Source organism: Apium graveolens, chromosome 8 (genome assembly GCF_009905375.1).
Source record: "Apium graveolens cultivar Ventura chromosome 8, ASM990537v1, whole genome shotgun sequence".
NCBI lineage: Eukaryota > Viridiplantae > Streptophyta > Magnoliopsida > Apiales > Apiaceae > Apium > Apium graveolens.
In genome coordinates, this window is record NC_133654.1 from 173,472,795 (window position 1) to 173,485,479 (window position 12,685).

The window sequence follows — 12,685 nt, forward strand, 5'->3', positions numbered from 1 at the left end:
TCCGGGAAAAACCAAAGTGTTCGGAATTGGATTCTGACGATATTTACATACACTTATATACTTCATAGAGTACTAATAATATCCCAGAATATCCATAACAGAACCCCTACATAGTGTGGCGTGAAAAGTTTTCTCATTCAGCTAAAACACTATTCACAAGGGTTACAAAAAGTTGAAAAATTTTGGGGTTATTACAGTCTCCCCTTCTTAAAAGGATTCCGTCCCGGAATCAAACAGAAAACAAATGGGGGTACTTTTCTAGCATTGTGCTCTCTAGTTCCCAAGTTGATTCTTCCACATTATGATTCTGCCATAGTACTCTGACTAGCTTGATCACTTTGTTCCGAAGCACCTGCTCCTTCTTATCCATAATCCTTACTGGCTTCTCCACGTAAGTTAGATCTGGCTGCATATCCACCTGCTCGTACTCCACTATGTGCCTGGCATCCCGATGATACCTCCTTAGCATTGACACATGGAACACATTATGAACTTGTTGCAAATTAGGGGGTAGGGCTAGCTCGTAAGCTAACTTTCCAATCCGTCTTAATATCTCGAAAGGTCCAATGTATCTTGGGCTTAGTTTTCCTTTCTTTCCGAACCTCATTAATCCCTTCCAAGGGGATACTTTCAACAGTACTAAGTCCCCTACTTCATATTCCTTGTCCTTTCGGGCTAGGTCTGCATATTTCTTCTGTCTGTCTTGGGCTGCCACAAGTCGCCCTCTGATAAGATCCACTATATCTTTGGTCCTTTGGACCACTTCGGGTCCGAGCATCTTCCGCTCTCCTACTTCATCCCAGTATAAGGGAGATCGACACCTTCTTCCGTACAGGGCCTCATAAGGCGGCATTCCGATGCTAGCATGAAAGCTATTGTTATAAGAAAACTCGATCAACGGCAGGTGATCATCCCAACTTCCTTTAAGGTCTATTGCACAGACTCTCAACATATCCTCTAGTGTCTGGATGGTCCTTTCACTCTGTCCATCCGTTTGGGGATGGTACGCGGTACTCATATTTAACTTGGTTCCCGCACATTCCTGAAAGCTCCTCCAAAATCTGGAGTTGAACCTTGGGTCTCGGTCTGAGACAATGGACGCTGGGACTCCATGTCGCGTTACTATTTCCTTAAGGTAAATGTTCACCAGTCTATCGACTGTGTATCTCTCATTGATAGGAATGAAATGAGCTGACTTTGTCAGTCGGTCTATAATTACCCAAATGGCGTCGTGATTGGCTTTCGTCCTTGGCAAGCCTACAACAAAATCCATCGCTATCTGTTCCCATTTCCATTCGGGAATCTCCAGGGGTCGCAAAAGTCCACTGGGTCTCTGGTGCTCTGCCTTTACTCTTTGGCAAGTCAAACACTTGTTTACCCATTCTGCTACGTCCCTCTTCATGTTGGGCCACCAGTAATATTCCTTCAAATCCCTATACATCTTGGTACTTCCCGGGTGAATGGAATACCTTGAACTATGGCTTTCATCCAAAATCTCATCTTTAAGTTCTTGAACATTCGGAACCCAAATTCGGTAGGAGTACCTCATTATCCCTTTATCATCTTTCTCGGTATGGATCTCCTCTCCAGTCATTGACTCTCTACCTTCATTCATTATTTTCTCCTGGCACAATCTAATCTTTTCCAATAACTCTGGCTGCATTGAGATCTCAAAAAGCTTTTCTGTTCCGGTTCCGGTTACCTTTACTTCTATTTCCATTTTCTCAAAATCCCTTATCAACTCTTCTGAAGTCGTTATCATTCTGAGTCTTTCCTTTCTACTAAGGGCATCAGCCACCACATTGGCTTTCCCTGGATGATAGAGAATCTCACAATCATAGTCCTTGATTAGTTCTAACCATCTCCTCTGGCGCATGTTGAGCTCTTTCTGCGTAAATATGTACTTGAGGCTCTTATGGTCTGTGAAAATCTCGCACTTCTCTCCATACAAGTAGTGCCTCCAAATTTTTAAAGCAAATACTATTGCCGCGAGCTCAAGGTCATGAGTAGGATATCTAACCTCGTATTCCTTCAGTTGTCTCGACGCATACGCAATAACTTTACCGTGCTGCATAAGCACACATCCTAATCCTTTGTGCGACGCGTCACTATATATCACAAAATCTCCTTTTCCGTCCGGCAATGCCAATACCGGAGCCGTTATCAACCTTTTCTTTAATTCCTGAAAACTGTTCTCGCATTTCTCCGTCCATTCAAACTTCTCTGTCTTACGAGTAAGTCGTGTCAAAGGGGCTGCGATCTTCGCAAAGTCCTGTACAAATCTACGATAGTAGCCGGCCAATCCTATGAAACTCCTTACCTCTGTGGGTGTGGTTGGCCTTTCCCAATTTGAGACCGCCTCTATCTTGGAGGGGTCGACCAATACTCCTTCTTTATTGATCACATGTCCTAAAAACTGTACTTCATTCCGCCAGAATTCACACTTCGAGAATTTGGCATATAACTGCTCCTCTCTGAGTATTCCTAGAGCTATCCTCAAATGCTCTGCATGTTCTGCCTCAGTCCTTGAGTAGATCAAAATATCATCGATAAAAACTATCACACACTTGTCCAAGTACTTCTTAAATACTCTATTCATTAAATCCATGAAAGCCGCTGGGGCGTTGGTTAGTCCAAAGGACATTACCAAGAACTCATAATGCCCATACCTGGTACGAAACGCTGTCTTGGAAATATCTTCAGGTTTAATCTTTAGTTGGTGATATCCAGTTCTCAGGTCGATCTTGGAAAAATAAACAGCATCCTTTAGCTGGTCGAACAGATCGTCTATTCTAGGTAATGGGTACCTGTTCTTTATGGTTAGCTTGTTCAACTCTCGATAGTCTATGCACAACCTCATGCTCCCATCTTTCTTTTTAACAAATAAAACTGGTGCTCCCCACGGAGACACACTGGGTCTTATCATACCCTTATCCAAGAGTTCCTGCAATTGGATAGCTAATTCCTTCATTTCTAACGGGGCTAACCGGTAAGGTGCTTTTGAAACTGGCGCCGTCCCTGGGGCCAACTCAATAGCAAATTCAATCACTCTATCGGGTGGTAATCCCGGAAGGTCTTGGGGGAATACATCTTCAAATTCGTTGACTACTGGAATATCTTGTAAGCTGGGCACCTCCTTCTGTGTGTCCACCACATAGGCCAGGTAGGCCTCACTTCCTTTTCGTAGCATCCTTTTGGCCTGAGCCACGGTCAAAAATTTCTGCGTCTGCCTCTTTCCTCTAAATATAACTTCTTTCTTCCCGGGGATATTTAACTTAACTTTCTTCCCTTTACAGTCTATCTGAGCATCGTTGCTAGATAGCCAGTCCATCCCCAAAATCACATCAAACTCCCCTAATTTAAAAGGAATCAGATCAACACTGAAAGATTGCTCCCCTATGCCTATCTCACAGGCGGGGTGAATCTGGTTAACAGGAATAATTTCATGATTGGCTATTTCTACTTGTAAGGGTTCTATCAAGGGTTTAGCCTTAAGTCTTAACTTACGCGCAAAGTCCTTTGATATAAAAGATTTAGTTGCTCCCGAATCAAATAAAACATTTGCACTGACTGAATTTAGAGAAAGGGTACCTGCTATCACATCTGAATCTTTCATAGCATCCTGGACTGTCATGTTGAAAGTCCTCGCAGTAGGTGGCTTATTAGAAGCAGCCCTGCTTGCTCCCGAAGCTGCTGGTTTGTTCATTGGGCATTCCTTCTTCCAATGACCCGAGCGTCCACACTGATGACAATTGGTGGTTGGAACGACGGCAGGGGTTAATGATGGGCACTTATTTGAATAGTGGCCCTCCCGACCGCACTTAAAACAGGTTACTGGCCTTCCTTTACACTCCCCAGTGTGATTCCTTCCACATATGTTACAGGCTGGCAATGGGGGTCGAGATTGGTTGGGATAGGACATTCTTGACTTCCGGCCGCCCTGGCTCACACTCACACTCATTGGCCGCTTAAACCCAGTGTTCCTTCCTGGTAGGGACACTGCTCCTCGATTAAATCTAGTTGGGAAGCTCCTTCCTGCGGAACCTCCACCCATGCTCATACTTTTCCTCTTTATTCCTTTCTCCTCTCTTTCCTTCTGCATCTGTTCACTTCCAACTTCTACAATCGTTGCCTTTTGCACCAGAGTGGCATAGTCCGTAAGCTCAAGGATTGCCACCCTATTCTGAATCCATGGTTTCAGTCCCTGCTGAAACCTCCTAGCTTTCTTTTCCTCGGTGCTCACAAACTCCGGCACAAACCTTGATAACTCAGTAAATTTCGCTTCGTATTCTGCTACAGACAAGTTATTCTGCTTTAGCTCCAAGAACTTGAGCTCCATCTGGCTTTCCATAAACCTCGGGAAATACTTTCCCAGAAACAACTGACTAAATCTCTCCCAGGTTATTATAGCATCTGTCTCCATGTTTTTCTTGGCCTCCCACCAGTAGTTAGCTTCTCCTTTCAGAAGGTAGGTAGCAAATACAGTTTTCTGTGCCTCATCGATACTCAAAATCTCAAAAGATTTCTCCATTTCCTTTAACCATGCCCTTGCCTCAACTGGGTCGGCTGATCCGTGGAACTCAGGGGGCTTAAGGGACTTAAAAGCCCTGAAAGAGTTTGCCACTGCATTGTTACTTCCTTGAGGGGGTGGGTTGGGTTGACGTTCCAAATTCTGTCTTAGGAGTTGCATGAACTGGCTCATGGGATCCATGCCTGGGTTTGGTACTGGTTGCTCAACCTCGGTTTCTCCTTCTTCAGCCTCTATCTCAAATCCCTCAACATCATATATTTCCTCTTCTTCTTCATACAGGGAGTCATCCTGTTCCACATAATCCTCATCTTCCTCTTCACTGTGTTCTTGGTTTCTATTGTCCTGATTATGGCTTCCCTGGTCCTCAGACCCAGGGTTCGCCCTAGTTCCAATCTTTCTTGGCGGCATGATTCTGATAATAAAAAAAAACAATTATTGGGAAAAATTCAACGTTAGGTCACAATCATATACAACATTGTGCCTTGCACAGCTCTTATAATGGGGAGAACGTATATCGCAATTCTATTATTTTAAGAAAGTTCTAATACGAAGTGCAGTAATAATAATAATAAAACAGTGATCCCGTCACTATGGAACTGAACTGAAAGGAAACAAATATATACATAATGCGAGAAATACATAGTTTGATCTGGTCAAAAGTACAACAGTGCTACAGTCATCTGTCCCAAAAGTGATACACAAGAGTCTATCTGTCTAGTCAGAAAAAGGGATGCTATATACAAGTCAACTATCCCGGAAAATTGGCTCTTACTAAGGCCTCGGCTAACTAGACAACTAGACTATTCCATCATCAGTCCTGAATCACACACCGGAGTGGGTCAGCTCCCAAACCCTTTCCATCGCACGACGGAAGATATAGTCGGCCTGCCGCCTGGAGATCCTACCATGCCTGTCCCCCTGGAGCGATCTGAGCCTCGCTCGGGATGTGAGCTCTATCCCCGTAAGCTCCCTCCTCAAGGATCGGGGTATAGAAGCCCTAGTCTCATAAGCTCGGGTATGCCTACCCGCCCTCTCTCCATCCAACTCCCTCCTGGCCTCATCTAGTCGGCCCTCGGCAACAGCCACTCGGGTCCTCAATACATCCTGAACATATCCATGAGCTAACGAAGACTGCCTGTGGGCAGGGTCAAGAGGTGGTGAATCCGGAGCCGCTGAGGGTGCCTCCTCGGTCTGCCTAGGCTCGGAAGTATGGGTCTCTGAGCTGTCATCATCAGGAATCCAAGATAGTGGTGGAGGGGTAGGGGCTCTGACCACCGGAAGTGTGGGTAAAGGGATACCAGCATACACTACCACAGATCCAACACGCTCCTCAGCTACTGGGACCTCATCCGGGTCCTCCTCATCTGGAATAGCAATAACCTCTGTCTCTGACTCCTCTGAGGGGTCCTCCTCATCTGAAACAGCAATGACCTCCGTCTCAGGCTCCTCTGAGGGGTCCTCCTCATCCTCCTCCATCTCAGGCTCCTCCTGATCCTCAACATCTAACAATGCCTCATCATGCTCACGCTCGAACATCTCGGGGTCCTCTATCTCAGGCGCCTACACATTAAACGAGCTAAGTTACTATCATGATACTTATAAGGGTTCCCGTAAGGGTTTTAACTGTCAGCACTACTTTAAGTAGTCCGACGATGAACTTGGCAAGAGTTCTTATTATCTTTGTGAATTTATTATTATATCGTCGCATCATCTCTGAGGTTTATAACGCTTAGCTCTGATACCATTTCTGTAACACCCCCAGATCCGGGGTCGGGGATCCGGGTCGTCACGGTCTTTCTTTCCACAATATCACTTCACTTAATTAATAGTAAATAACCTTATGCTGTGACCCCATACTAACACACACCACAACCCGTTATAGTCTCAGAGATGAAATTTAAATAAGTACAAGTCTTTGAATCCACAATTTAAAAGTTATTACAACCCAAAATGATTACTTGATAAATTTACAGTTAATTGCCATTATCTGCCACAAGTTATAATTATACATAATTGATTCTCAAAAGTAGATGGTCTGATCTACAATAGATCTACCTCTGCAGCTATAGCAGCTACAACATCAACGGGAAGACGCGGGACGCTTCCCACGCGCTTGCGCTGGGTCTGCTGGAGTCTGGCCATCTTTCCTAACTGTTGTTGTGTGATGAAAGAAGAAAGCAAGGGTGAGCAGCAAGCCCACCAAAATAATATGTATAATGATTTACAATATATGAGCCTACTCATAATACTCATGAAAGTCTTGGTCAAAAGAAATGAACCAAGTTGATAACTTAATGCGATGAAGTCGCAAAATATTCAGTATATATACATATATACTTTTCAAAATATTGGAAGTCCTCTTCCATGCATAATATACACAAAGTCCTAGTGTGTAACTGTATGAAAAAAATATCGTTGCAAGGTGATCTCATATATCTAACCTTGTCTCAACGTTTTTCTGAAAATCTTTGTCATACATAAGACAATTATTAATTAGATATAAGTTTAAAAGATGAGGTTACCAAATACTTCGCTACACTTATATCATTCCCAAATACTACTTGAACTACCACCGTTCAAGTTATAATCAATTTCAAAAGTTCATCCCACTGATGAGACCACAAGATAAGACTTGAATAGATTCAATCTTTGAAATATTATTGAATGAAAAAGTTATGAGATACTTTATTTAGTCCCGATATATATATATCCACATATATATATCCCTTTAAACATTTCCTGGAATCTCTGTTATGCAAAGTATGAACAGAGTTTGAAACATCCAATGAATTTTGGAAAGGAAAAGAATTTTGGCATAAACCCGATATCTCGCTGATCAGGCAAAGATACCAATAAGTAACCTTTTCTACTGTAGATGGATGAATTCCTCACCGGTCATCACCCTGGCCGCATTAGGACCTCGCGCTAGACCGTACCCCGGCCCCTCACGCATTGATGGACTGCCACCCAGCCACTTACACAATAATAGACCGTACCCCGGCCTGTCGCTTATGCCGACTCAATTAGATGGGCTTACTTTCCGAACGTTGGGCAAGTAATCAATTCATTTACCAAAACTGCAACCTCGTTGCGAATATAAAATACATCACAGAGCCGGATTCCCCAGGTTTTGAGCGAGTATTTAAATCCCCTTAAAAAGGAAGATCTTAAATATAAAAATGAGTTTTGGGATCCGCTCTGACTTTAAAAATCATTTTGAAGACTCGAAAACACTTTAAAGAGTGTTTGGAGTAAAGCTGATTTAATGAAGTAAATCAGTCCCCAGAATATTTAGAAAATGACTGAATATTATTATTTAAATAATATTCCCATAAAGAATAATCTTTATAAAAATAATTGAAGTAGAAGTATTAAAATTTATACTTGAAACGAGTATTAATTAACCAAAGCTATACTTATATGAAAGTATTATCTTTATTTGAATAATCGAAAATAAGTTTGATTATTGACATCTTATTCTTTAATAAAATAAAGAATATATTTCAGCAAATAATCGGAGTCATAGATCCTCAAATGAATATTCAAATAATATTCATTAAATAATATAAACTGAGTCGTAAGCCTTCGAATGAATATTCAAATAATATTCAATAAATAATATAAAAGAGTCATAAGCCCTCAAATGAATATTCAAATAATATTCAAATAAATAAATAAAAGGAGTCATAAGCCCTCGAATGAATATTCAAAATAATATTCAATAATAAAATAAAGTTAAAGTTATCGAATAAACCTTATTCGATTAATAGTTTTGAAAACTATGACCATATATATATATATATATAAATATATATATATATATATCCATATCCATATATACAAAATCTACTCGGGATCCTCGACTCCCGGTTTTAGAAAATATTTTCACCCTTGGGTCCCTATACTAAGGGTATATGCAAGATACCGCTATCCTCTAGCATAGGTATTATCAACTGAACCAACAGATATATATTTCAAGAATATGAAACAGGCATGCATATATACCATATCACATGCTACAATATATCGCAAGAATTTGCTAAATAACCAACATGCATCTATCGCAAGATAATGCATATACAAGTGTATTCATCACAACAACAGTATAACGGATAGAATACTTGCCTGAGCGACTTGGGGGTGAGAAAGGCTCGGGACGAGTCTGATAACCTATAAACAACAAGTAAGTTGGAATTAAACCAAAATCACTTGTAAATCTATGATTTAACTAACTTAGACTCTAATGCTAGTTTTGCGCTCACCGATTCGCTTAAGTCACTCGGGTACCCTCGGCTCCACCATTTTTAATAATTTAACCTTTACGAGTTTTAAAGCGATTCCTTCGCGAATGACTTACCAACTGCCTAACACACTTACCATAAATGTTTCATACATTAAATCACCCTTTTTGGTCTTTAACCTACATTCCAAGGTAAGGCGAGGGAAAAAGTTTCGTCCGCGAAACGCCGTTACTTGAAACGGTCGTTTCTCCTAAACCGTAAATCGGAATCGGACGAACTACATATCAAAACGAAGCTCGTAACATGAGCTATCTAAACATGGCAGTGGTCACAATCTAGCAGGGGGTTCTCGGGTCCTAATGCTATGCACAAAAACAGTCCAAAGAAAATCGGACGTTACGACGGCTATGTTTACGTGATTTCCAAATTTTAACCCATTCACAAACAACCCAAATCAACCTCAAATCCAACATACAACCATCCTCCATCCTTATCACATCATAACAACCCCAACCAATTCAATTTAACCATTCATACTTATGCTTAAACTTTACTTTAATCATTCTTAAGTTCTTTTAAATCAAAACCACAATAATTACCATTCCATTCACTACCATACCAAATCTCAAACTCTAAATCATAACAACAAGTTACAATATCAACCCACTACTCAAAATCACCTTGTAATATATATGAACCTAGGGTTTGGAAATGGTATACCTTCCTTGAAGTGGTGGGTGGAGCTAGGAAGCCTTAAGAAGCTTTGAGAAGCCTTAGGAAAGCTTGGATCTTCAAGAAAAACAAGAAAAAGTTCAAGTTAAAAACTTGAAAACACTATTCATTGTCTTCTTCCTTGATTAAATGAAGAAGTTAGAGAAAGAATTAATGGCTTAAACTCATGATATAGCCATAACTAAGCATAAAGATGATTAGGGAATTTTCTTACCAATTTAGGATGCTTGGATCTTTGATTTTGAAAAATCTATGCCTTGAAAATGCTAAAAAGCCGTGAGCAAGATGAACTCATGCCTTGGTTGTTTTGATTTTTTTGATGGAAATGATTTTTACTTGGCTTGGTTGACTTGATTTGTATTTGATTTAGCAAATTACTACCTTGCCCTTGAATTTCTGTGGTTCTTATTCAACCACACCTCCCTCCTTCCCATGTCATGCTTACCTCATCCTCATGATGTCATCCTTCCTTCCTTGTCTTCTTTCTATTGGTTGGATGACATCATTCCCATTAATCCCTTTGATTAACTTCCTAATCGTTTGCCTAATGACCGCTGATCTGTTATACGGTTCGCTTAACTTTCGTTCTCGTTTATCGTTTGAAGGATCATACCCGGGATCTTATTACTTAGGTTCCCTTAACCTTTCTCAATACATTATATTCCTTTTTATGATCCTTTATCATAATCCTTTAATTTAAATCCTTTTTATCCTGTTACCTTATACTCAATTCTCTCCGTATCTTGTGGATTTCCGGGAAAAACCAAAGTGTTCGGAATTGGATTCTGACGATATTTACATACACTTATATACTTCATAGAGTACTAATAATATCCCAGAATATCCATAACAGAACCCCTACATAGTGTGGCGTGAAAAGTTTTCTCATTCAGCTAAAACACTATTCACAAGGGTTACAAAAAGTTGAAAATTTTTGGGGTTATTACAACCTCCACCACCCGCACCAACCCCGCAAGCAACAGCAAGGACATTTGATCTAAAGATGAAAGATGCTGTTCAGAATTCTGAGGTGATAGCAGGTACACTTTTACTCAATAATGTCAAAGCTAAAGTATTGATTGATTCGGGAGCAACAAGATCTTTCATATCAGAATCTTTTGTTGATAAGCTCCAATGTGATAAAACGGTTATGAGTGAGGTAGTAAATGTGGTAATTGCGAACCAAGAGAAGATTCCTGTGAATCAATTTTGTCCAAAATGTGAGATTGATATTTCGGGATATAAGTTCTCAGCCGACTTGATACTCTTCAAGCTGGGAGAGTTTGATATAATTTTAGGAATGGATTGGTTAGGAGAGAATAGCGCTCAGATAAATTGTAAGACCAAGATAGTGTATTTAAAGACGAAGAGTGGAGAGAAGGTAGTATTTAAGGGGCAGAGGCAAGAGCAACTATTTCTTACAATTATTCAGGCTAAGAAGTTACTTAGAAAAGGTTGTGAGTCGTTCCTAGCATATGTAGTGGATTCAGAGAGAGGCAGCCCCAGCATGGAAGATATTCCTGTAGTTAATGAGTTCCCCGATGTGTTTCCCGACGAACTACCAGGCTTACCACCAGATCGACAAATTGAGTTCGAGATCAACCTTGCTCCAGGCACGGAACCAGTTTCAAAGGCTCCGTATAGGATGGCACCAGCAGAAATGAAAGAGTTGGCAAGCCAGCTACAAGAATTATTGGATAAGGGAGTGATACGACCAAGTACGTCGCCATGGGGAGCACCTGTTCTCTTTGTGAAGAAGAAAGATGGGAGTATGCGTCTATGCATAGATTACCGGGAGTTGAATAAAGTAACGATCAAGAACCGCTACCCGCTACCAAGGATAGATGACCTTTTTGATCAGTTAAAGGGAGCAAAATGCTTTTCGAAGATTGATTTGAGATCGGGATACCATCAATTAAAGATCAAGGAAGAAGATATTCCCAAGACCGCATTTAGGACCAGATATGGGCATTATGAATTCCTAGTAATGCCGTTTGGATTGACCAACGCTCCGGCCGCATTTATGGATCTGATGAATCGAGTATTTAAGAAGTATTTGGATAAATTTGTCGTGGTATTTATTGATGACATCCTTATTTATTCTAAGTCGGAATAAGAACATAAGCAGCACCTCTGGATAGCATTGGAGATACTCCGACAAGAGAAGTTGTATGCCAAGTTTACCAAATGTGAGTTTTGGTTAAAGGAAGTTCAATTTTTGGGGCATGTTATTGGAAATGAGGGAGTTTTCTAGGATTGGCCGGATACTATAGAAGATTCGTCAAGGATTTCTCGAAGATCACCACGCCATTGACCAAGTTAACCAGAAAGAATCAAAAGTTTGAATGGAGTGCAGAATGTGAAAATAGCTTTCAAGAGTTAAAACAGAAGTTGGTAACAGCTCCGGTGTTGGTACTTCCAGATGATCAAGGGAATTTTGTAATATTCAGTGACGCTTCACATAAGGGTTTGGGTTGTGTGTTGATGCAACACAGTAAGGTAATAGCATATGCGTCAAGACAGTTGAAGCCGCACGAGTTAAAGTATCCGACGCATGACTTGGAACTAGCCGCCATAGTGTTCGCACTCAAGATTTGGAGACACTATCTCTATGGAGAGAAGTGTGAAATCTACACGGATCACAAGAGTTTAAAGTACATTTTTACTCAGAAAGAGCTCAATATGAGGCAGAGGAGATGGCTGGAATTGATCAAGGACTATGACTGTTCGATAAATTACCATCCTGGAAAGGCGAACGTAGTGGCCGATGCGCTGAGTCGGAAGGAGAGATTGAATATGATGATAACATCAAAAGAGTTATCTGAAGAAATCGGAAAATTGGAATTGGAACTTTGTGCTTATGGGAAAGTCAAACAAGTTTGTCGTGCAATGACCTTTCAGCCAACACTAATGGAAAAGATAAAGAAGTGTCAAGAAGAAGTAATGGAAAAAGAGAAAAATCAGTTATCTGGAGAAGAGATTAATACTAAAAGGGATGAGCAAGGAATACTAAGGTTTTCATCCAGAATATGGATTCCTCATGTACCTGAATTAAAGAATAAGATCCTCCGTGAAGCCCACCATTCGAAATTTTCAATCCACCCAGGAAGCACCAAGATGTATCAAGACTTAAAGAAGAACTTTTGGTGGCCAAATATGAAGCGAGACGTGGCAGAATGGG